General features: G+C 39.1%; 1 long non-coding RNA gene across 2 annotated transcripts; it reads left to right on the top strand.

Annotated features, from left to right (window-relative positions):
* Positions 1-43: 43 nt before the first annotated feature.
* On the top strand, positions 44-26,548 carry LOC137219776 (uncharacterized). Of its 2 annotated transcripts, XR_010941243.1 has the most exons (5): positions 44-251; positions 1,499-1,660; positions 8,059-8,103; positions 12,254-16,884; positions 17,946-26,548. It is a non-coding gene; the product is annotated as an uncharacterized lncRNA (long non-coding RNA). The 2 variants fall into 2 exon arrangements; XR_010941241.1 differs by lacking the exon at positions 8,059-8,103.
* Positions 26,549-26,737: the final 189 nt, after the last annotated feature.

The following is a 26,737-nucleotide window of genomic DNA, read 5'->3' as shown; positions in this document are numbered from 1 at the left end:
CGGGGGCAGAGGTGGGCGGGTCTGAGCGCGAGACACCGCGAGAGCCGCGTGCGCAGGCGCGCCGGGGCGGAGGCTGCCGCGCGTCGTCACGCGCAATGGAGGCTGTTGTGAGGGCAGGGCCCGGGGACTTAAGTAGTGAAGTTGGACCTCTGTCTCCCCAAGTCTCGCGTGATCACGTGGTCGGCACCCAGGCGGAAGTCTCCTGCACCTGCTTTGGGATGAGGAACTTGCTAAGCATTGCTGGAAAACGCGTGAGTTCTGGTGACACAGGAGTCCAGAGCTAGCTGGGATCGCCGCGCGTCGGGCATTTATGCGCCGTCGCGCGGTGGAGGGGATACGAAATGCTGAAGGGGCGCTGGCTGTTGCCCCGCTAGGAATGGCCGCGGAGGAGGGCCGGTCACGTGGCCCAGCTTCCTGGCCCTGGCACGCTCGGACTGAGGGAAGTTTCAAATGCGGAGTCATCTCCGAGAACGGGCTCGACTCAGATTCCGATTTCCGAGGCGTTGGCACCTCTTCCCTAGGATGGGCCTTTAGCTTGCAGAATTGTGTACGAGTTCCTAAAAGGGATGAAAGCTGATTTGGGCTCCCCGTAAACACATTCCAGAATTAATAACACCTGAAGCCGTATGAGTTCTCTCCATCAGTAAGCTACAAAGTCTCTGGGTTTAAGTTCCCCAAAGGTCCGGCCTCTACTATCCCACGTACTTTAAATGACTTTTCAAGGTGGTGGAAATGCCACCCCCCACCCACCCACCGCCAACCCGAAACACTGATAACCGGGATTACGATCGCACAACTTTTCCCGGTTTTTAAAAATATTGCCAAAATTCAGTGACTCCACATGGTCAGGACATACTAACATCTGAAATACTTGGCATGTGACACACCAAGTCACATGGCCTTTCGCTGCGGAAGAGGGGCAGAAAATGTCCATGTCTTGGACTGCAACTCAGTAGGCTTTTGACCTGTTCTGTCCAAGCTAATCTCGCCTTTATATCAACATTTCACGCAGAACAGAGAATGCTCTGTTTAGAAGGCAGAGCTCACAGTACCTAATTTTCTTGTCCCTAGGAATTTCCAGAGACATGGAATGTAGTCTGGACAAGTGAGGGAGTTTATCCTCAAAAGGCAAAGCAAAACAAAATGTCAAACTTGTATGCCTCTGAAACCATAGTTGAGGAATATCAGTTGCTTCTCAGTTCGCTGCACAGCTGCTTGTTTGGGAGCATCAAAAGAACAACAACAACAAAAAAAAAATCACAGGAAATCATAGTGTTCTTTATGTATTATATAAAATTATGATTCCATCAACATTTGTAATTCATTTAATAGTCGGGTGACCATTAGCCGGAAAAGTTATACTAATACTTTTCACTTCTTACTATTTTAAGAGGACTTGTTACCTCCTTATGTAAGTACTACTTTTTTAAAAAAATTAATTAATTTATTTATTTTTGGCTGCATTGTGTCTTGGTTGCCGCCTGCCGGCTTTCTCTAGTTGCCCCCAGCGGCGGCTACTCTTCATTGCAGTGCGCGGCTTGTTAGGAACCAGGCTGCACAGCAGGAGGTGAGTGGCTGGCAAGCAAAGCTTCATCTGTATTTATAGCTGCTCCCCATTGCTTGCACTACCGCCTGAGCTCCACCTCCTGTCAACATTATGGTGAGTTGTATAATTATTTCATTATGTATTACAATGTGATAATAATAGAAATAAAGTGCACAATAAATGTAATGTGCTTGAATCATCCCGAAACACCCCCCCTGCACCGCCACCCCCCCTCCCCAGTCCGTGGAAAAATTGTCTTCCATGAAACTGGTCCCTGGTGCCAAAAAGGTTGGGGACTGCTGTTTTGGAGAATACAGAAGTTGAGAGGAAAGATCTTATATCTCAAATTTGCTAATCCTAATGGAAGTCTTACTGTAAAGTATACTGCATAATTACAGCATTCATTCAAGATATAAAAAGCACTGATATATTTCAGGCCTACCAAATAAAATTATAATCAGGTTTCACCTAATTTTTATTTGAAGTATAGTTGATTTACAATATTGTGTTAGTTTCAGGTGTCCAGCAAAGTGATTCAGTTATATATATGTAATTTTTTTCAGGTTTTTTCCATTATGGTTATTACAAGGTATTGAATATAGTTCCTTGTGCTATACAGTAAATCCTTGTTGTTTATCTATTTAGTTTGTATCTGTTAATTCCATACTACTAATTTATCTCTCCACCCTCCCTTAGATCTTCTGCCCATTTTTTTATTGGATTGTTTGTTTTCTTGATATTGAGTTATATGAGCTGTTTGTGTATTTTGGATATTAACTCCTTGTTGATCACATTGTTTGCAAATATTTTCTCCCATTCCACAGGTTGTCTTTTCATTTTGTTGATGGTTTCCTTTGCTGTGTAAAAGCTTTTAAGTTTGATTAAGTTCCGTTTGCTTACTTCGGCTTTTAGTTCTTTTGCCTTGGGAGATTGATCTAAGAAAATATTCTTACTATTTATGTTCGAGAATGTTTTGCCTATGTTCTCTTCCTGAGTTTTATGGTGGTATATCTTATAGTTAGGTCTTTAAACCATTTTGAGTTCATTTTTGTATATAGTGTGAGGGACTGTTACAATTTCATTGATTTACATGTAGCTGTTCTGCGTGCCCAACACCACTTGAAGAGACTGTCCTTTCTGTATTGTATATTCTTTTATATTCTTTGTTGTAGATTAATAGGTGTGTGGGTTTATTTCTGCACTATCTATTCTGTTCCATTGATCTGTTTTTTTCTGCCAGTACCATGCTGTTTTGATTACTATAGCTTTGTAGTATTGTCTGAAGTCTGGAAGGGTTATATCTTCAACTTTATTCTTTTTCCTCAGGATTGTTTTGGCAATTCTGGGTCTTTTGTCATTCCATGTAAATTTTAGGATTATTTTTTCTAGTTCTGTGAAAAATATCTTGGGTATTTTGATAGTGATTGCATTCGATCTGTAGGTTGCTTTGGGTAGTATGGCCATTTTAACAACATTAATTATTCCAATTCAAGAGCATGGGATATCTTTTCATTTCTCTGAATCTTTTTTTTAAAATTTATTTATTTAATTTATTTATTTTTGGCTGCACTGGGTCTTCCTTGCTGTGCGGGCTTTCTCTAGTTGTGACGAGCCGGGCCTACTTTTCATTGTGTTGTGCGGGCTTCTCATTGCGGTAGCTTGTCTTGTTGTGGAGCACGGCGTCTAGGCACATAGGCTTCAGTAGTTGTGGCATGTGGATTCAGTAGTTGTGACTTGTGGGCTCTAGAGCACAGGCTGAGTAGTTGTGGTGCATGGGCTTAGTTGCTCGGCGGCATGTGGGATGTTCCTGGAGCAGGGCTTGAACCTGTGTCCCCTGCATTGGCAGGCGAATTCTTAACCACTGCGCCACCAGGGAAGCCCTCTCTGAATCATCTTAAGTTTGTTTTATCAATGTCTTATACTTTTAAAGTATAGCTACCTCCTTGGTTAGGTTTATTATTCCTAAATATTTTTTTGATGTGATTTTAAACAGGATTGTTTTCTTACTTTTTTTGATATTTTATTGTTAGTGTAAAGAAATGCAACTGATTTCTGTATATTAATCTTGTATCTTGCTACCTTGCTGAATTCATTTATTACTTCTAATAGTTTTTGTGTGGAGATTTTAGGGTTCTCTATATAGAGTATCATGTCTTCTGCAAATAGTGACAGTTTTACCTCTTCCCTTCTAATTTGGATGCCTTTTATTTCTTTTTCTTGTCTGATTGCTGTGTCTAGGTCTTCCAATATTATGTTGAATAGAAGTAGTGAGAGTGGGCATCCTTATCTTGTTCCTGAATTTAGTAGGAAGGCTTTCAGCTTTTCATCATTGAATATTATGTTGGCTGTGGGTTTGTCATAAATAACTTTCATTATGTTGAGATATGTTACCTCTATACCCACTTCGGTGAGAGTTTTTATCATGAATGGATGTTGAATTTTGTCAAACGCTTTTTCTATGCTGTTGAGTTAATCATGTGGTTTTGTCTTTTCTTTTGTTAATGTGGTGTATCACATTGATTGAATTGCATATGTTGAACCATCCTTGTAACCCTGGAATAAATCCAACTTAATCATGGTGTATGATCCTTTCTGTGTATTGTTGAATTAGGTTTGCTAATATTTGTTGAGGATTTTCACATCTATATTCATCAAACATATCCTGTAATTTTTTTTTTTTTTGTAGTGTCATTGTCTGGTTTTGGTATCAGGGTGATGGTGGCTTCATAGAATGAATTTGGGAGTGTTCCTTCCTTTTCAGTTTTTTGGAATAGTTTGAGAATGCTAGGTATAAGTTCTTCTTTATTTGGTAGAATTCCCCAGTGAAGCTGTCTGGTCCTGGACTTCTGTTTTCAGAGGGTTTTTTGTTTTTTTGTTTTTGTTTTTGCAGATTCTATTTCACTTGTAGTAATCAGTCTGTTCAAATTATGTTTCTTCTTGACTCAGTTTTGGCAAGCTGTGTATTTCTAGAAACGTCCGTTTCTTATAGGTTGTCCAATTTGTTGGCATATAACTGTTTATAGTATTCTTTTATGATTTTTTATGTATCTATGGTATGAGCTGTTATTTCTCCTTTTTTCTTATTTTGTTTATTTGGGTCCTCTCTCTTTTCTTCTTGGTGAGCCTGGCTAGAGGTTTGTCAATTTTGTTTATCCTTTCAAAAAAAAAGAGGTTTTATTGACCTTTTCTGTTTTTTAATCTCTGTTTTATTTATTTCCTGTCTGGTCTTTATTATTCCCTTCATTCTGCTGACTTTATGTTTTGTTTGTTCTTCTTTTTCTAATTCTTCTAGGTGGTAGATTATAGAACAAAGTTAACTTTTGAAAAGAAATCCCAAAATTGAAAATAAAATGAAGCAAATTAACCTAACAGTGTATTCCATAACACACAAAGAGGAACTTTTTCAAGTGACTTTAAAACACGGTCATTAAACTATATATATCTGTAGTGGGATATTCTCTAAGGACAAAAATATGAAAAGTTTTTTTCACTGCTCTCAATATTTTTATTTGTGGTGGTAATGTTGTATATGTATTCTTTTTTTTTTTTTTTTTTTTGCGGTACGTGGGCCTCTCACTGTTGTGGCCTCTCCCATTGCAGAGCACAGGCTCCGGACACACAGGCTCAGCAGCCATGGCTCACAGGCCTAGCTGCTCCATGGCACGTGGGATCTTCCCAGACCGGGGCATGAACCTGTGTCCCCTGCATCGGCAGGCGGACTCTCAACCACTGTGCCACCAGGGAAGCCCTCTTTTTTTTTTTTTTTGTGATATGTGGGATAAAGAAGATGAGTAATTATATGATGTAATTATACCATCCCAGTCATTGTTGAGAAGTGGGATTCCCAACATAGGAGAAATGAAATTCAGATTTAAGACAGAAGAGGATAAATGAAAATTCTGTAGTCCTGAATTTAAATTAGAAGTGTCACGGTGTATTTTGTCTCAAATATTTCTCCCTGGCTCTGAAAAGTCCTAGAAACAATAACCAACCCATTAACAATGTGTATACCTGGTACCTAGATTATGGTACTTTAAGACCAATGCTCCTTGGAGAAATATCTTATTCTAATTCTAGGTCAAAAGCAGGAAATGTCTTTTTTTTTTTTTTAAGCAACAAAAACCCAAACTCAATACATTTTAACTTATAAAATATATTGAATACATAGTTCTGAAAAAGTCTGAACACCTCACTGGTGATCAGCCCGGTATCTGTGAGCACTACTAGCTCCCGGATTATGATCTTGAAGTACCATTTTCCACTAAAAGGAATTAGAGCTCCTTGGAAATATTTCTCACTCCAGGACTGGGGCAAGAAACATATTAATTTAAACCAAATGAATTGCCTATTATTGCCCTACCTAATGCAAAATGAATCTAGAATATATTTCCATACAGATAGCATGAAAGTGTATTAGTGTCCTAGAGCTGTTGTAACAAAGTATCACAAACTGGGTGACTTAAAACAATAGAAATTTATTGCCTCATAGTTCTGGGAGCTGTAAGTCTGAAATCAAGGTGTCAGCAGGGCCATGCTCTGTCTGACACTATGGGTAGAATCTTTCCTTGCCTCTTCCCAGCCTCTGGTGGTGGCCAGCAACCCTTGGAATTCCTTGCCTTGGGTCTCATCACTCCAATATCTGTCTCCATCTTTACATAGCGTTTTCCCTGTGTCTTTACATTGTTTTCCTTCAGTTCATGTCTATCTCTGTGTCCAAATTTCCCCTTTTTATAAGGATACCAATCATATTGGATTAAGGCTTATCCTAATGACCTCATTTTAACTTGATTGCCTCTGTTAAGATACTATTTCTAAATAAGGTCACTTTCTAAGGTACTGGGGGTTAGGATTTCAACATATCTCTTTGGGAGGAGGTAATTCAACTCATAACAGAAGATATCAAAGACTTCTAGTGTCATGTCAAAAGAATTTAGGAGCCAACATGAAGAGGCTCCCACTGGCCAAAGATGAGACACTTTGAGTATCAATAGGATAGTACGTGCAGCAAGTTGAATTGCATCAAATATTTAAATCCATTAATTTATAATGCTGCTAAAAAACAAAACATTAGGGCTTCCCTGGTGGCGCAGTGGTTGAGAGTCCGCCTGCCGCTGCAGGGGACACGGGTTCGTGCCTCGGTCCAGGAAGATCCCACATGCCACAGAGTGGCTGGGCCCGTGAGCCATGGCCGCTGAGCCTGCGCATCCGGAGCCTGTGCTCAGCAACGGGAGAGGCCACAGCAGTGAGAGGCTCACGTACCGCAAAAAAACCCCAAAAAACATGAAAATTCTGATTGGTCACCATTGGAGAATGGTAGGGAAACGACTCATCATTTTGAAGACTGGTAAATAAAGAAATATAATCAAGCATTTCCAGCCTTTCCAACATGAATTGTACCAATTATCAAATAGTAGATGTAGTGGTTTGAATGGTAGCCCACCAAAAGATACGTTCATGTTCTAATCCTCAGAAACTGTAAATGTTATTTGGAAAAAGGGTCTCTGCAGGTATAATTAAGTTAAGGATTTTGTGATGAAATCTTTACTGTGTTAGGCCCTACATTTATTGACAAGTATCTTTATAAGAGACACGGAGGTGAACAAACAGAAGAGGAAGAGGAAATGTAACCATAGTGGAAGAAATTAGAGCAATGCAGCAACAAGGAATGCCAACAGCCACCAGAAGTTGGAAGAAGCAAAGAACAGATTCTCCCTTAGAGGATCTGGAGGGAGTATGGCCCTGCCAACATTTTTGTTATGGACTTCTGGCCTCCAGAACTATGAGAGAATAAATTTCTGTTGTTTTTAAGCTACCACATTTGTGGTTATTTATTACAACAGCCTCAAGAAACTAATACAGTAGATAAGAGGAAGATTCTCTTTAAAGAAGTATTACAGCTAATAAGTGAATGAAGAATAATAGAATATCACTATTTTGCAACCTCTAATGAATTAAGAAATGGAGGTGTTAAGCACTGACATCTGCCAACATCATAAAAAAAGAAATAAAATAGCCAGGTATTATGTGCTTCTTGATGAAGAGCATGCTACCACCTGTAAGGTAGTCTTACCCACACTCCCACCCCAAAATATATACCCTGAATGTGATCAAGCTTCTGTATCCAACTAACAATGTACAAAAAATACACAGGTTGCAGGGACATTTTCATCTATGTATCAGAAATGCAGCCAGCAAAATCCAGACCCTGGGAAGCCACAGGATAAATGATGTAATTTCTTCAACAAACAAATTCAGAACGAGAAAGGAGCCTACAGAGAAAGACACTTGAAAGACATATCAGTCAATCACAGTATATGGAACTTATTTAGATCCTAATTCAAATAAACTGTAAAAGAAAGATGACAATTATGAGACAATTGGAAATTCAAACGCTTACTGGATATATGATGAAACTAAAGAATTATTGAATTAAATGAAATCTTCCATTAAAAAGTTAAAAATAAGCCAATGAATCCTTATTTACAATCAGTAGCAGTTCTTTGTCCATACAGCTTGTCTTCCAGTGGAAAGACCGTTGATATTCCCAAGAAGGCCTGGTAGGTATTGTGTTATAAGTGTAATTAATATTAAGCGTTGTGTTTAATTACGTGGGTTTCCTCTTTCTCTGATTCTTACATCTTAGCTACATATGCCTTATCTTGATTTACAAGTTGAACAGCTGTGATTTGGGACAGTTAAAAATGGTGAAAAGTAAGGTGCTTGCTCAGATGTTTTTATAAAAATATTCTTCTAATGGCCAAGTTATCTTTGATTTACCTACCAACTTTACCTTCTTACTCATATATCTTTAACTTGATAGAGGCTTCTGATAGGAAAGATAATTCTACACAGACAATTTTCTAATAAAATATATCATAGTGGATAAATTAAATCTGAGTTAATCTACAAACTATATCTTAGAGAATTATTATAGAAACTGGAAGTAGATGGCTCAATTTCAGTTCTTCTCCAGAACCTACCTTCCTCTGATAGTAAAGGTAGTAGAGATTATGAAAGGGGAGGTGGCAGAAAGATTATTGTAGCTTCCAGGCCATAGTGGAAGTAAGGAATTTGCATAAATACTAAGGGCTGGTCTTTGATTTAACAAGGGTTTCTGGGAGAAAATCAGGAGATGCAGTTCAAATACCTCCTTGAGAACAAGGGTCTGCATTAATGTAGGATGGTTCTTCAAAGTAAGGAGATAGCAACTAGGGGAAAAAAAGGATGTTTAAACAGGAAAAACGGAGATTTAAAAAAGAAGAGGAATTTGCCATTTTGTATTCCCTGCCAAGTTGAGAGACAATAATAATTATAATGGACTTAGTCTAAAAGATTTAATCACAAGGTACCTCCTCTAAAACTTGTAACAGTCCAATGAGACGAGTAATGTTATCCCTTTGTTATGGATAGGAAACTGAGACTCAGGTTAAGCAGTGACTTGCCCAAGGTTATACTGCTGTTTACTCATGAAATTTTAGAGCTCCAGGTTCAAGGCTCTTTCCACCTGTCTTAGAAATAAGAAGCTATCAATCCAGGAGGATGTGAGGTTTTGAATCAAATTATGTTGGTAGTTAAGCTTGTCAAATATATATTAATTATATATGTGTTAAACTTCATTTGGGAGAAGAAACTATAACATAAAAATTGGAGAGTTGAAAGTGAGATTAGTTGCGATTAAATGTGATTACCTTTGTAAAAGCATCATCAAAATGCATTTATTAAATCATTTAAATAACTGATGTCTCTGTTTCTACATTAGTTGAAAATCATCCATTTGCCATTCCAAATAGCACTTACTCAATTATTGAATTTGGTGAGAATTGTCATTTTTCTAGCAAGAGTATAATCAAAACATTTCTGTCTAACTTTATAATTATATTTTAAGTGCTTTCATAAAACAAGAAAATGGAGGGTTACCATTTTTAGTGGTAGAACATTGGGAAGGGGAAGTCTTTCTATTTTACCTCATGGACCAGTGGTATAACTCCCATTGTGTAGATAGAAAAATAAATGAGGGGCTTCCCTGGTGGCGCAGTGGTTGAGAGTCCGCCTGCCGATGCAGGGGTCGCGGGTTCGTGCCCCGGTCCGGGAGGATCCCGCATGCCGCGGAGCGGCTGGGCCCGTGGGCCATGGCCGCTGAGCCTGCGTGTCCGGAGCCTGTGCTCCGCAACGTGAGGGGCCGCGACAGTGAGAGGCCCGCGTACCGCAAAAAATAAAAAAATAAAAAAATAAATGAAATTGGGCCTGTGCCAACGTCATTGCGCAATAAATTAGAAAAGGCCATGTGTATTGACAGGGATAGTGGTACAGCAGTACCCAAGAGCATGAGCTTTGTAATCAGACCAAGATGCTTGTCCTTGTTCCAGTCATAGGCAAGTTACCTCATCTGTAAAAGGGCAGTAATATTAGTAACTCTCTACTTTAGAGAGTTGTGGGAGAATTAAGAGATAATACATGTAAAGCCCCTTAGCACAGTGATTGGCACATAGTAGGTCCTCCGTAAAGATCAGGGGTAATAATAATAATTTTGATGATAATGAAAATGGGTTCTATTTTGTCTTTGTCTAGATTATGGTAAGCAGTGGAGTGGAACAAAAATTAGGAATCAGAACACTTCTGAACTGAGTTCACCAATTAAGCAAGCTCATACCTATCTTTTGGGGTTTTTTTTAAACTTTTTATTTTATATTGGAGTATAGTTGATTAACAGTGTTGTGATAGTGCAAGTTCATATCTATCTTTTGAATGTGTAAGTTTTTTCCATTGGTAAAATTAGAATCAAAGAAGAAAGCAATTCCAAGTTTGAGATAAAACACATACTACACTCTAGATAAGTACATTTTTTAATACCAGTTCTTGAGGATAGATCATTTGAATAACTGATTTCTCTGTCTCAACATCAGTTGAAAATCATCACTTTACTGAAATGACTCAGATTGTTTAAAACTGAGGCTTTATATAAACTCTAGTCAAGAGTTATAATTGCTCATTTGTGAAGTATAGAATGCATTACCATTCCTCAGTAAATCTCAAATTAAAATGATAAGTTTTCAGGCTTCAGATATGTTGTAGTGTGTGATAAAAATCAATACTGTTATTTGGCCACAGGATGGCAAAATACACCTGAACCCAGATAGAATACAGGACTAGGAAACCACAGTCCCTAGAATGGTGTTTCATCTCCTCTTCATATATTTTGCTGCCTGCTTAGTGACATTTACCACTAGCAATGGTTTTATTTTCAAACGATAGAATTCATCACATATTTGCTTCTTAATTCTAATTTTAGCAAACGACAACACAATCAAGTCCAAATCCCTTCTTTCTGTCTCTCTCCCCTTTTCGCTTAACCTCCCTTTATATACTTTCCTTTCTCCCTTCTCTTCTCAGTCTCCTTTCTTCCTTTGCTTTTATTTTTCCTTTTTAATGCAGTAGTTACAGAATACCAAACATAGCCTCTGTTCGGTGACAGAGGCTGTTTTACATCACAGAGGCTGTTGATGTAATTTCATCATTCCAGTATTGGCTTAAAAAATGAAATCAGAATTTCTGTCTGACTTTTTACAAATGTGATTGGATGATTATCAAATACAGACCATTTTGAAAGTCTCAGTATATTCTTAGTCTCCATACTTAGCCCTCTTAATTTTAACCTTAACCAATCATAACATTTAAAAAATATTTTATTGGGGGTGGGGGGACCACAAAATGAGGGAAATTACATTACCAAAACCATCAAAGGAAAACTATAGAAAATAAAAATGAAACTCTTGTGTTCTTGTCTCTACTCACACCTCTCAATCACACCTGTGTTTTCCCTGTACCTATCTCTAGATAATGGAATCATGCTTTAAATTTTATATGCAACTTGCTTTTTTCATAGACCCAGTCTATCTCTTCCTAGGCTAGTAAATTTCAAGCTGACTCAGGTGTTTTTTAGTGGCTGCATGGAGTTTCATAGTATGAGTATACAATAATTTATTTAACTTGAAAGTGCAGTTAGACTCTTTCCTTTTTTGCTATTTTAAACATTGTTGCAACAATATCCTTGTGCGTGCCCCTATATATGCTTTTGTTACTATCTTTGTAGGGTGGATTCTAAGAAATGGAGTTGATGAGTCTTAGGATTTCCACCTGTTAAGTATTAATTGATAGTCACAAGTTACCCACGCTATAGGTTGTCCCTCCTATCTCTGACTTTATAAGGATCCCATGTAGCTGTCCTATAAAGTTGAGACCAACTTCCTTTCTCATTCCTCCAGAAAAAGTTCTTTGCCTTTTAAAATTTGTTTCTGTATCTTTCTTCATACTACACACTTACAATGTTTTTCTTCACATATCTATCCTTTCTTCCTTTCTGGAGAAATCAGCTCTTGAAACCTTTAATTCCTTCCATCATTTCCCTTATCATTATTTCTCTATATTTTTTTAATCATTTGGAAAGTAATAATATTTGATATAATTACTTGTGCAGTTTGTTTCAACATACATTTTAAAGGGAAAACTAAAACAAACATTTCCCCAGTGTTCTTTATTCTGGTACTTATTTTTCTTTCATACAAAGGGAAAGATTAAGCTGTGCCTAATTCTAAGGCCTGGAAATATTGTCTTTTCTAAATTTTGTACATAGTTTCTCCTTTTTTAAAAAAGCATTGTAATTACTTTTTGTCTGATTCCCACTAGACTTTTCTTCCATTCATTCAACAGATATTAATGGCACATCAAGTCCTATTCTAGGCCAGGAGGGTACAGCACAGAACAAAACAGACAAAATTCCCTTCACTCCTGAAGTTCATAAGACTGGTGAGACAGATAATAGACGAAATAACTAAGTAAATATTATATAACATGTTAGGTAATTGTAGAAATTCGGGTGAGAAGAGTGGAGATGGAAAGAAAGATTCATCATATGTTTTGAAAAGAGATGAAGTTAGGCTTGCTTTCGGTAGAACATGAGGTTTAGATAAAGGAACTATCAAAAATACCTCATAGGTTTCTGGGACTTGCCTGGCAGTCCAGCGGTCCAGTGGAAGTCCACTTCCACTGCAGGGGGCACGAGTTCAGTCCGTGGTTGGGGAGCTAAGATCCTGCATGCCGCAGGCACGGCACAGCCAAAAAAAACCCCTCAGGTTTCTGTTAAGTAAGTGGGAGGATGTTGCTAAGATTGGGGAAAATTGAGGGAAAGACATGTTTGGGTGAGAAAATTTCTGTTTTGGTTAGGTTTAGACATCTGTTGAACGTTCAACTGGAGACGATAATAAACTGTTGAATATGAGTTTAGAACTCAGTAAGCTGACCTGGAGATAAAGATTTGTGAATCACTTAGCATGTATAGGTATTTATAGCCATGGAATGTATGAGATCATGGGAGGAGTGTAAGGGGAGAAAGGGGAAGCATGCTGATATTTAGAAAATGGGCCAAGGAGGAACATCCAAAAAACAAGACTGGGAAGGGGCAGGAAATGATGCAGCATATGAACCAGGAGAATAGGAGTAAGGATAAGGGGTGGACACAGGCACCAAGGGAAGAGAATGTTTCAAAAAGAGTGGTTACTGCTGTCCACTGCTGCTGAGAAGCAAATAAGATAATGATAGAAAAGATCTTGGATTTATCAAGTTGAAGGACATTGACAAAAGCCATTATAGGGACTTCCCTCGTGGTGCAGTGGTTAAGAATCCGCCTGCCAACATAGGGGACACGGTTTCGAGCCCTGGTCTGGGAAGGTCCCACATGCCATGGAGCAACTAAGCGCGTGCACCACCACTACTGAGCCTGTGCTCTAGAGCCTGCGAGCCACAACTACTGAGCCTGCGCACCTAGACCCCGTGCTCCGCAACAAGAGAAGCCACTGCAGTGAGAAGCCCACGCACCGCAATGAAGAGTAACCCCGCTCACCACAAGTAGAGAAAATCCACACGCAGCAACGAAGACCCAACGTGGCCAAAAATAAACATTTATTTATTTATTTATTTTAAAAGCCATTATAGTGTAGTGATGGAGATGGAAGATAAATTATAGTGAATTGAGAAGAAAATAAGTAAAAAAAATGGTGAGAGCAAATATAGACAACTTTTTGAGAAGCTTTGTTGTTAGCTCACAGAAATAGGATTGTATTTAGTGGGGTTAAAGAGGTCAATTGATTTTTTTTCAATGGTTTTTACTGTGGTAAAATACACATAAAATTTACCATCTTAACCATTTTTAAGTGTACAGGTCAGTGATATTAAGTGTATTCATATTGTGCAACTGTTACCACCATCTATCTCCAGAACACTTCATCTTGCAGAACTGAAACTCTTTGTACATTAAAAAATAATTTCCCATTCCCCTCTAACCCCAGCCCCTGGTAACCATCATTCTACATTGTATCTGTATGATTTTGACTACACTAAGTACCTCATATAAGTGAGATCATACAGTATTTGTTCTTTTTTATTGAATTATAGTTGGTGTATAATATTATGTAAGTTGCAGGTGTACAATATAGTGGTTCACAATTTTTAAAGGTTACACTCCATTTACAGTTATAAAATATTGGCTATATTTCCTGTGTTGTACAGTATATCCTTATAGCTTATTTTTTATATAATCGTTTATATCTCTTAATCTCCTACCCCTATATTGCCCTTCCTCCCCACTAGTAACCACTAGTTAGTTCTCTATATCTGTGAATCTGTTTCTTTTTTGCTATATTCATTAGTTTAATTTTTTAGATTACACATATAAGTGAAATCATGCAGTATTTGTCTTTCTCTATCTGACTTATTTCACTTAGCAAAATACCCTCCAAGTCCATGCATGTTGTTGCAAATGGCAAAATTCCCTTCTTTTTTATGGCTGAGTAGTATTCTGTTATATACATATATACCATGTTTTCTTTATCCGTTCATCTGTTGAGGGACACTTAGTTTGCCTCCATATCTTGACAATTATAAGTAATACTGCTGTGAACATTGGGGTGCATATATCTTTTCAAATTAGTGTTTTCATTTTTTTCGGGTATACAGGAATGGAATTGCTAGTCATGTGGTGGTTCTATTTTTAGTTTTTGAGAAACCTCCATACTGTTTTCCACAGTGGCTACATGAATTAACATTCCCAACAACAGTGAGCAAAAGTTCCCTTTTCTCCACATCCTTGCCAGTATTTGTTATTTGTGTTCTTTTTGGTGGTAACCATCCTGGCAGGTGTGAGGTGATATCTCATTGTGGGTTTTTTTAATATATAAATTTGTTTACTTATTTTTTATTTTTTAGCTGCGTTGGGTCTTTGTTGCTGCACATGGGCTTTCTCTAGTTGCAGTGAGCGGGGCCTACTCTTCATTGCAGTGCACGGGCTTCTCATTGCGGTGGCTTCTCTTGTTGCGGAGCAGGGCTCTAGGCGTGCGGGCTTCAGTAGCTGTGGTGCACAGGCTCTAGAGCACAGGCTCAGTAGTTGCGGCACATGGGCTTAGTTGCTCCACGGCACGTGGGATCTTCCTGGACCAGAGCTGGAACCCATGTCCCCTGCATTGGCAGGCAGATTCTTAACCACTGCGCAACCAGGGAAGTCCCTTATTGTGGTTTTGATTTGAGTTTCCCTGATGATTAGCAATGTTGAGCATCTTTTCATGTGCCTGTTAGCCATCTGCATGTATTCTTTGGAAGAATGTCTATTCAGTCCTGCAGATTTTTTAATTGGGTTTGGTTGGTTGTTGCTATTTTGATGCTGAGTTGTATGAGCCGTATATATATTTTGGATATTAACCACTTATCAGTCATATAATTTGCAAAAATTTCCCCCTGTTCAGTAGGTTGTCTTTTCATTTTATCAGTGGTTTCCTTTCCTGTGCAAAAGCTTTTAAGTCTGATTGGGTCCCTTTTTTTTTTTTTTTCCTTTTATTTCCTTTGCTGTGGGAAATGGATCCAAAAAAATATTGCTGTGATTTATGTCAAAGAGTGTTCTGCCTATGTTTTCCTCTAGGAGTTTTATACTATGCAGTCATACACTTAGGTCTTTAATCCATTTTGAGTTTATTTTTGTATATAGTGTTAGAGAATATTCTAATTTCATTATTTTACATGTAGCTGTCCAGTTTTCCCAGCACCACTTATTGAAGAGACAGTATTTTCTCCATTGTATATTCTTGCCTTCTTTGTCATAGTTAATTGACCATAAGTGCATGGGTTTTTTTCTGGGCTCTCTGTTCTGTTCCATTAATCTATGTGTCTATTTCTGTGCCAGTACCATACTGTTTTGATTACTGTAGCTTTGTAGTATAGTCTGAATTCAGGGAGCCTGATTCCTCCAGCTCTGTTCTTTCTCAAGATTGTTTTGGCTCTTTCGGGATCCTCCATGTTTCCATACAGGTTTTAAAATTATTTATTCTGGTTCTGTGAAAAATGCAGTTGGTATTTTAATAGGGATCACATTGAATCTGTAGATTATTGGGTAGTATGGTCATTTTAACAATATTAATTCTTCCAGTCCAAGAACATGGTATATCTTTCCATCTGTTTGTGTCATCTTCAGTTTCTTTCATCAGTGTCTTATAGTTTTCCAAGTACAGGTCTTTTACTTCCTTAGGTAGGTTTATATCTAGACATTTCATTCTCTTTGATGTGATGGTAAATGGGATTGTTTCCTTTGTTTCTCTTTCTGGTAGTTCATTGTTAGTGTATAGAAATGCAAAAGATTTCTGTATATTAATTTTGTATCCAGCAACTTCACCCAATTTATTGATGAGCTCTACTAGTTTTCAGGTGGTGTCTTTAGGATTTTCTATGTATAGTAATCATGTCATCTGCAAACAGCGACAGTTTTGCTTCTTCCTTTCCAATTTGGATTCCTTTTCTTTTTCTTGTCTGATTGCTATGGTGAGGACTTCCAATACTGTGTTGAGTAAAAGTGGCAAGAGTGGGCATCCTTGTCTTGTTCCTGATATTAGAGAAAATGCATTCAGGTTTTCACCATTGAACATGATGTTAACTGGGGGTTTGTTATATGGCCTTTATTATGTTGAGGTATGTTCCCTCTATGCCCACTTTCTAGAGACTTTTTTTTTATCATAAATGCATGTTGAATTTTGTCAATAGTTTTTTCTTCATCTATTTGTCTGATTATATAGTTTTTATTCTTCACTTTCTTTTTTTTTTTTTTCTTTGCGATATGTGGGCCTCTCACTCTTGTGGCCTCTCCCGTTGCGGAGCACAAGCTCCGGACACGCAGGCTTAGCGGCCATGGCTCACAGGCCCAGCCGCTCCGCGGCATGTGGGATCTTCCCAGACCGGGGCACGAACCCATGTCCCCTGCATCGGCAGGCAGACTCTCAACCACTGCGCCACCAGGGAAGCCCAAGGTAATTATTGATAGATATATATTTATTGCCATTTTAGGCCTTGTTTTCCAGTTGATTTTGTATTTCTTCCTTGTTTCTTTTTCTTTTTTTCCTTTTGTGGTTTGATGATTTTCTTTTGTATCATGCTTGTGTTCTCTTTTTGACTTTTGTGAATCTGTGGTTACTCTGTTTTCAAGTAACAGAACCCCTTTAACCCCTTCTTATATCTATTTGCTTTAGACTGTTAGTCAAATAGGCTCAAATACATTCTAAAAAAAAAGAATCTACATTTTCTTACTCTCTTCCTCCACATTTTATGATTTCAACGTCCTCTTTTGTATCTTCGTGTTTATTCTTTTGCTGTTCACTGTGGTTATCACTTCACAAAAACTTTTTGATTTTTTTTTAATCTGAATACTGGTTTAATAAGTGATTTACTTTACAATTGTGATTTTCTCTTTCCTATAGATTCTTGCTTTTCTTCTCTTTAAACAAGATCTTTAAATATTTCTTTTAGGATAGGTTTAATATCGCTGTATTCTTTTAGTTTTTGGTTGTCTGAGAACTTCTTTATCTCTTCTTCTATTCTAAATGGTAATCTTGCTGGGTAGAGTATTCTAGGTTGCAGATTTTTCCCTTTCAGGACTTTAAATATATTTTGCCACTCTCTTCTGACCTGCAGTGTTTCTGTAGAGATATCAGCTGAGAGTCTTATGGGGGTCCCTTGTAATTAACTCTTCTTCTCATTCTGCCTTTAGAATTCTCCTTATCTTTAACTTCTTCCATTTTATACGATGTCTTGGTATAGGTCTGTTTGGGTTCATCTTGTTTGGGACCCTCTGTGCTTCCTGTACCTGGATGTCTCTTTCCTTCTTCAGGTTTGGGAAGTTTTCAGCCATAATTTTTTCAAGCACATTTTTGATCCCCTTTTCTCTTTCTTCTCTTACTGGAATCCCTATTATGTGTAGATTGGGAAGCTTTATATTATCTCATAGGCTCTTATATTGCTTTCATTTTTTAAAATCTGGTTTTCTATCTGCTGTTCTGATTGGGTGATTTCCATTATTCTATCTTCCACTCAGATTTCCCATAGGCTCTGAGTTTACAAAGCCGGCAGTGGAGGCGTAAATCTGCACAACTCAGATTTCTGCCCTACCATGTGTGGCCAACCCGCTGGCGCACTCCCAGAACTCGTAGAGGTGGCGCCAAGTCATCTGAGAGAAAGAGGTTTTTATGGGTGCCCCCTTCCTTCCTTCCACACTCCTTAATAAAGGTGCTTCACTTCTATGGTGGGCCCAGGCTTCCGCATACACCCCTGGTTGCGGCCTGTACCATGCTCCAGCCCCTTCAGGCTGTCTCCACACGGCCAACCCCAGTCCTCTCCTCAGGTCTGTGCTCTTAAGCCCGAGTTTCAGCACCCAGCCGCCACCCACACCAGTGGACACACGTCTCAGGCTCAGGAGCATAGGGCAAGGGCCCAGATCATCTGTGCAGGTCTCTCTCTGTTCTGCCTGCCACAAACCGACTGCTGCGTTCTCCTCCAAGCCTCTGAAACTCCCTCTCGGTCCAGCTGACGTCCCCACCAGTGAAGGAGCTTCCCAGGGTGCAGGAACATTTCCTGTTTCACAGCTCCCTCCCAGGAGTGCAAGTCCTTTCCTGATTTCTTTTTTTTTTTTTTCTTTCTTTCACTCTACCTGGTTACGTGGAGATCTTTCTTGTGATTTGGGGTATTTGAGAAATTCTGCCAGTGTTCACTAGGTATTCTGTGAGAATGGTTCCAGATATAGATGTATTATTGATGTATTTGTGGGAGGAAGTGAGCTCCACACATCCTTCTTTTTTTTTTTCCCCTCCCTCCCACTCTTAATCTACCTCCCTCTGCCAGACATTCATTTATCTGCTTTTTGTCACTGTGGATTAAATTGCAGTTCCTAGAGTTTTATATAAATTGGAATCATATACTATATTCTCTCTTTGAGAGAACAGCATAAATATATTTTAGATTTTTTTTAAATTTTATTTATTTTTATACAGCAGGTTCTTATTAGTTATCTATTATATATATATTATAATGTATACATGTCAATCCCAATCTCCCAATTCATACCACCACCACCACCACCACCACCCTGCTGCCTTCCCCTACTTGGTGTCCATACATTTGTTCTCTACATCTGTGTCTCAATTTCTGCCCTGCAAACCGGTACCAATGCCCTGTACCATTTTTCTAGATTCCACATATATGCGTTAATATACGATATTTGTTTTTCTCTTTCTGACTTACTTCACTCTGTATGACAGTCTCTAGATTCATCCACGTCTCTACAGATGACCAAATTTCGTTCCTTTTTATGGCTGAGTAATATTCCATTGTATATATGTACCACATCTTCTTTATCCATTCGTCTGTCGATGGGCATTTAGGTTGCTTCTGTGACCTGGCTATTGTAAATAGTGCTTCAGTGAACATTGGGGTGCATGTGTCTTTTTGAGTTATGTTTTTCTCTGGGTATATGCCCAGGAGTGGAATTGCTGGGTCATATGGTAATTCTGTTTTTAGTTTTTTAAGGAACCTCCATACTGTTCTCCATAGTGGCTGTATCAATTTACATTCCCACCAACAGTGCAAGAGGGTTCCCTTTTCTCCACACCCCCTCCAGCATTTGTTGTTTGTAGATTTTCTGATGATGCCCATTCTAACTGGTGTGAGGTGATACCTCATTGTAGTTTTTATTTGCATTTCTCTAATAATTAGTGATGTTGCGCAGCTTTTCATATGCTTCTTGGCCATCTGTATGTCTTCTTTGGAGAAATGTCTATTTAGGTCTTCTGCCCATTTTTGGATTGGGTTGTTTGTTTTTTTAATATTGAGCTGCATGAGCTGCTTGTATATTTTGGAGATTAATCCTTTGTCAGTTGTTCCATTTGAAAATATTTTCTCCCATTCTGAGGGTTGTCTTTTTGTCTTATTTGTGGTTTCCTTTGGTTTGCAAAAGCTTTTGTTTCGTTAGGTTCCATTTGTTTATTTTTGGTTTTTTGTTGTTGTTTTGTTTTTTTGCAGTACGCGGGCCTCTCACTGTTGTGGCCTCTCCCGTTGCGGAGCACAGGCTCCGGACGCCCAGGCTCAGTGGCCATGGCTCACGGGCCCAGCCGCTCCGCGGCATGTGGAATCCTCCCGGACCAGGGCACAAACCCGTGTCCCCTGCATCAGCAGGAGGACTCTCAACCACTGCGCCACCAGGGAAGCCCTATTTTTGTTTTTATTTCCATTACTCTACAAGATGAATCAAAAAAGATCTTGCTGTGATTTATGTCAAAGTGTGTTCTTCCTATGTTTTCCTCTAAGAATTTTATAGCGTCTGGTCTTACATTTAGTTCTTTAATCCATTTTGAGCTTCCTTTTGTGTATGGTGTTAGGGAGTGTTCTAATTTCATTCTTTTACATGTAGCTAGCTGTCCAGTTTTCCCAGCACCACTTATTGAAGAGACTGTCTTATTGCTTTTGGTGCCTTTTGGCCACATGCTGAGAAAGCCAGTTCTCTATTGCTTTTTTTTTTTTGCGGTACGCGGGCCTCTCACTGTTGTGGCCTCTCCCACTGCGGAGCACAGGCTCCGGACGCGCAGGCTCTGGACGCGCAGGCTCCAGACACGCAGGCTCAACGGCCATGGCTCACGGGCCCAGCCGCTCCACGGCATGTGGGATCTTCCCAGACCGGGGCACGAACCCATGTCCCCTGCATCAGCAGGCGGACTCTCAACCACTGCGCCACCAGGGAAGCCCTCTATTGCTTTTTAATGAGGATAAACCTAATAAATATAAAACATTAAAAGGCAGCACACAAGTGATAAAGGCAGTAGAAGAGATGTACAATAGGGGTTTGTTCAAAAGAGTTCAATACGGGAAGAAATAACTGGAGACTGTCCCAGTCTCTGAGGTATGTCCCTTTCTGTGCCACTGCCGCCAGATTAGTCTAGGCTGTCAGGACTTTATGCCTATTAGTGAAAAGAAGAGAGGGGAGGAGAGCAAGAGGGAGATGATAGAAAATCTTGACCCCTGGGGTGTGTTCTTGACAGGTGGAGAATAGATTTTATCCTGTTCTTTTCTGTTGACCTAGACTGTGCTGAGGAGGGAAGTACATGTATTTTGATTTTAACTCCTTTTGAAAAATATTATCTGTAACTTTGACCCCACTAGAGAAAAATTGTGAGTTTTTGTAAGTTCTTTTCTGGAGAGCTAAGATATAATTCTCTTCAGTTTGGAAAGATACTTCAGTGGGTCCATAACAGGATGTGATAGAGTGGAACTGAAAATTGCTTTGCATAATAAAGTGAAGTACAATGGAGACATTATACTTCTATTCAAGTTATTTGGTCTGCCATTCCACTCAGTGGGTCTGTGAGGCAGATAAAAGATGCTGTCAAGACTGAAACAGTCAATTCATGTTGGTAAAACTCAGGGAATAATTGTGTGACTCATTTTTATGACTTCCCCACATTGACCATGCACTGGAAGGCATTGTTCAGGTGGCTGGCATTTTTGGTGGTGATGACTCCTGTTGGTATCCTCAATGAAGAAATTGAAAAGTTAATTGAGGGTCATGGAACGACTTTCATTAAAGAAGACTGACACCGTAGTCTGCTTTATTTTATAGACAGTTTAAGTGATTTTCAAGAGTGTTCAAGAGTGTTGAACTTTAGAACTTAATTCTCATTTAAGGTGGGATTTTTAAGAAGAGTTTTGAGTTTTCCCTTGGCAGTGAGACAGTGGTTTGGGGACTTGAGGGATTGGTTCCATTTACTCAGGCTAGAGCTGAGCAAGAAAGATGTTTAATAAGGACTTCCTCCGTGGGGTGTGGGTAATGAACTTTAAAAACAGGGATATCTGATATTCAGTTTTAAGTTGTTTTCCTGTTTTGTGCTGTAAATACTCACCATTGATTGCTAACCTTCAGTAAACATTGGTTGTACCACCAGCCTTGAGTTATTAGTGCCTTGCAGAATGGAGAGAGGGGGCTGCCTTCATTAAATAAGATAATGCATCTAAAATACTTACTACAGGTCGCTGCACCAGAGTATAAGCACTACCTAAGTGTTAGGTCATATTATTATGCTTTGGGAATACAGAAAGCTGCCCAGCGTGGAGAAATACAGAGGAGGCAGTCGGAGGTGATCAGAGGGGAGCTGGGTTGGGAGTTTAGAATAAGAGCTGACAAATGACACTGAGGACATTTCAATCCTCATCCTCACTTCCCCTCATTCTCAACTCCCCCTCCCCCAAATCCTGAGGAACATTAGGGAGCATACTTAGCTTCAAACAGTTACTTGAGTAGTTATTCCACTTGGATATTAAAAGGAAAGGGGGACCTTAGAGGCTAAAACCTTGTGATAATGTGGGACCTAGACAATTAAGTCTCAAAACTTGTTCAAGAGGACTCTGGGCAGATACGGATGGAAGAATAGGGGGAAGGAGTAGAATATTCTTCAGAATCCACAACTTAAGAAAATATTATGCTCTTGTTTGGCTTTTAACACTATTGTGCACCTGATAACAGTTACTAGTATCAGTTAATTTTGTACCAACTAGGCTATAAAATTCTGTGTGTTCAGGATAGAGTTCTCTCAATGGCGGGGGACCACTGAACTGGCCTGAGTTATCCCCTTGTAGATAACTGTACTTTGCAATGTCTGTGGTCTGTCTGAACTAAACAAAACACAAAGCTCTGTTTCTTTCTTGTTTACTCCAAAAAACCTTTGTTTTCTTGCGTTTAATCTTTTCCCTAGACCAAAATACCCTGCACATTGTAGACAGATTAGTCTTTCTAGAATAATGCTCTATTGCCCAGATTCTGAAGTGGCTTCATAGCATTTATTAGATTGAGTCCACGCTCAACCTGGAGGCCAGCTCTTCCACAGCATGGCCTCACTGTCACTCTTACCTGTTGATGTGCATGAACCCCTCACCCAGGTCGGGCTCACCTGCTAATCCAACCACTTTACACCTGCCTCTTCCCAACCCCAAACTCCCTTCCTCTTGCCACTGAGCTAAATTTTACCCCCACCTCCAGATCTCACTGAAAAACCATCTTTCTTGTGAAAATCTCCCAAGTATTCTAGTCCATATTGATTTTTTTCCTGTCTATGTTGACATTGGTCTCTTGGATTCATCAATCAGTTGAACAGTTATTTGTTGAGTGCTGACAGTATGGCCAAGAACGTAATGCAAATACTGTTATTGATTATGTGCTCTGTTACATTTCTAACTTACTTATATGTGTATGTACTTACTGCCAAAAACAAACCACCTTAGGAACTGTTTGTTTTCTCACAGAATTAGACCCAAAATATCAATGCAATAAATATATCTTGAATTGACTGAAGTATATTCATGATAAACTTAACTAGGATACAGGTCACTTGTTAACTTGTCAGCTTATGATCACTAACTATATTAACAGGGTGATGAATCTTCTTAATAATAAATATTTTTTATTATGCTTGACCTCATTAAATCTTGCATAGTGACAGATATTGTTTTAAAATTTTTATTAACAGCTCTTTTTCCTAGCTCAAAAAAGGTATTACAGATGATAATCAGCAGAACAAGTAAAAACAAAACCTCACCTCTATAGAGTTAGCCAGTGTGTAGACTTTATTACATAGGCACATTTTTTTTAAGTAAGCTGTTTTTAACATAAAATAAATCACATAGTACAAGCAGTTACATTGAATGAGGACAGATGATGAAGGAAGGAAAAGCCAAGCCTTGGATCAGCTGAATCATTCACTGGATCTTGGGTCCCTCCATCCTGACACATTGAAATGCTCTATGAGCATTACAAAAATGGAGAGTGAGGAGGGGGTGCTTTTTTAGCGCTCCCTGGCTTAAAACACTGATTGATTTTGTTTCATTTCTTGAATATGGTAAACTTTCTCCAGGTTCTCTTGGCAGGTTGACTGACACAAAGGTTAAATGCATGCTGACTTAGGGTCAGAGGAGTTCATATTCTTCCCTCTGTCAGTCACCCCAGTACTTCAAAACCCTTAGATGCTTTGGTCCAACAGGTTGCTGTCAGGATCTGATTGCACATCTGCTTTCCCAGAACCGCTCCCATTGGAAACCACGTGTGGGTGCTGACCCTGAAGCACACAGAGGCCAGACAGCGGTGCTTAAGGCTTCAGTCACAGTGCGGCTAGATGGTGTCCACAGCCAGCACTGAGGGTTTGATCTGAGGCAGAAGGTGGGACTGAACAGGAAGAGGATGCTAAAATTCCTTTACTTTGTCCGGCTGGAGTTGAGCCATTATATTTGAGCAACTCTTAGTATAGGAATCTAAAATCAAACTAACACATACCACGAAAGAGATGCTATTTTGTAGCTTGTACACATTTTTTAAAAATAATTACATTTTCATGTTACTAAGAGACTGTGAGGATAGGGAGGACTGACCCTTTCATCTCCTTTTGCCATAACTGTGTTACAGATAGTCCCAGAATGTTTACTAAGTTTGTTTTCCCCCTCGATTTCTGCAGTCTTTTGTATAAAAGGATATATCTGTAAATTGTTGATCATCCCGACATAGCCCCTTGGAGGGTTAGACCGACTTCTGCTTCAGGTAGTACCCCAATCCTATCAGTTCCTCTTCACCTTCACACCACTGTTGTGCTGGGTGATGCCAGAGGAACTTCCAGAGCAGTGTTCCAACTGATCTTCACCGTCCTTTTGATCCTCCATGTTTATCTGTGTTTTGAAGGCAACTACAAAATAGAGGACTGCAGGGTTGTCTGGGCAGATGGTAAAGGATAGAGACATTAAAAGAGAAAAGATGGGCCAGCTGCTTTTCCCAGTATTCAAATTTTAAACTTCTTGGTTCTTAAGATTATATGAAGAGTCCTATTGATATGAAGTATCACTGACAGTGGCACCAAAGACAGTTTGTAAAATAATCCGTAACACTGGAGTTGGAAAGGATCTGAGGGAACAATCAGTCCAGCGTCCTCACTTTTTTAGCTGAGGTTTCTGAAGCCCAACTGGGAAAATTGCAAGTGACTTAACATGATGATTGTCTTCATGACTGTGTCCTTTAAAGATTCAGAGAAACCCCAATTCTCCCTTGATAAAGGGCACGCCCACCAATGTCTTTACATCAACAGTCCTCCGTGTCCTTGTGTTTGGCCTTAGCTCCCTTTAGGGAAGCTGGTTACTGGGACAGCACCTTGACCAAATACTTATTGAACTGAATTAATTCTGTTGTTTATCCCTGCTAGGCAATCTTTTATTATTCCTGGAGCTCCTTACATTTAAGGCCTCTAGTTCAAGTATTTTTATTTATTTATTTATTTTTTGCGGTACGCAGGCCTCTCACTGTCGTGGCCCCTCCCGTTGCGGAGCACAGGCTCCGGACGCGCAGGCTCAGCAGCCATGGCTCACGGGCCCAGCTGCTCCGCGGCAAGTAGGATCTTCCCGGACCGGGGCACGAACCCGTGTCCCCTGCATCAGCAGGCGGACTCTCAACCGCTGCGCCACCAGGGAAGCCCCTAGTTCAAGTATTCTGAGGTTTGGTGGCCAGTGCTGTATTTGTCATTTCTCTATATTTTTTCATATTGCCATTCTGTTTTTTGATTCTGTTCTTTTATAGCTTTTCTTTACATGCAGTTATTATTTGCCTCTCTCCAGGCGCTACCAAACACATTGCTATGGATAGTTTCTGCCTTTACAGGCCTGGAATTGCAAATTCAGAGACACTTTTTTTTTTCCCCCAATTGTTAAAAGGACTAGACTCTAAATCAGGTTTGCTAAGGCACAGTATAAGAAATGTAAAAATTCCATATTCCTACTTTAGTTAATACATGGGAAAATACTACTGACACACACATTTATTTTCTACATTTATGTCTCTTTCACTTTTAATTCTTTAAATACATAAATATGAGTCGCAATGTCCAAAGCAAGTTTCATTTAAAAAGAACATAATTAAATGGTAGAGAGATGGTGACTTGTAGGGAATTGGCACTTAGACATTGGTAATGACAGTATGTTTAGAAGGTGAAAATGCTATGACTAATTTTATATAAGAGCTGTCATGTTTTGAATGACACTTGTTAGTGAAATGTTAAGAGATAATTCCTTTACTAGATAATATTTTTTGTGGATTTAGCTTTTTGGTCAGTTTTGTTTGAATTTCCTGTTGCATTCTTAACATCACCTAAACTCTAGATATGCTAGAATTAACTTATAATCATTCGTAGAAGAGTTAAAGTTACCATTCCCACCTAGGAAAAATTTTAAAAGTAGGCTAAATGGCAGTGCTTCCTAGTCAAATCAACTTAATATTTTAAAGATTTTTAAGAAAAATTTCCGATCATTCTCTCTTTTCCCACCACGAAACTTATTATGAGATTTAAAGCAGCTCTGAAATCATGATGTCACTTCACACGTTTCAGCCTTACTACCCCAGGCCTCCATCTTTCTTACTATGGTGACAAAATAAATGCACAGTAACATTGGTCAGTGGTTAATGTTGGGGAAAACAAAGACCTAGCACACCAAGACTGTCCATGTACTCTATTAAATGCTTTCTTCTCCCTCTCACCATTCGAATGGTCAAGGCTTAGGCTCACAGAGCTGTCTGACTTGCAAGAACAAAACTGAATCAATAATCTGGACTGTGACAGCATCTGTGCTACTGTTATCTTTGGGCACAAAAATGTTTTTCAATATGAATAAGATATACTGTAGTTTAAGTTCAGATGCACATTAAGTGCTTAAGTGCTGACAGTTATCACTAGTTGACAGTGGAGGCAAGGAAAGAAAAATTATTTAAGTTCTCCAGGAAATAGAAGCATGCTTGTGTGCTTTAATGTGTTTGATGATAAG

The sequence above is a fragment of the Pseudorca crassidens genome, chromosome 1 (assembly GCF_039906515.1).
Source record: "Pseudorca crassidens isolate mPseCra1 chromosome 1, mPseCra1.hap1, whole genome shotgun sequence".
Taxonomy (NCBI): domain Eukaryota; kingdom Metazoa; phylum Chordata; class Mammalia; order Artiodactyla; family Delphinidae; genus Pseudorca; species Pseudorca crassidens.
This window is presented reverse-complemented; position numbering and strand designations above follow the sequence as displayed.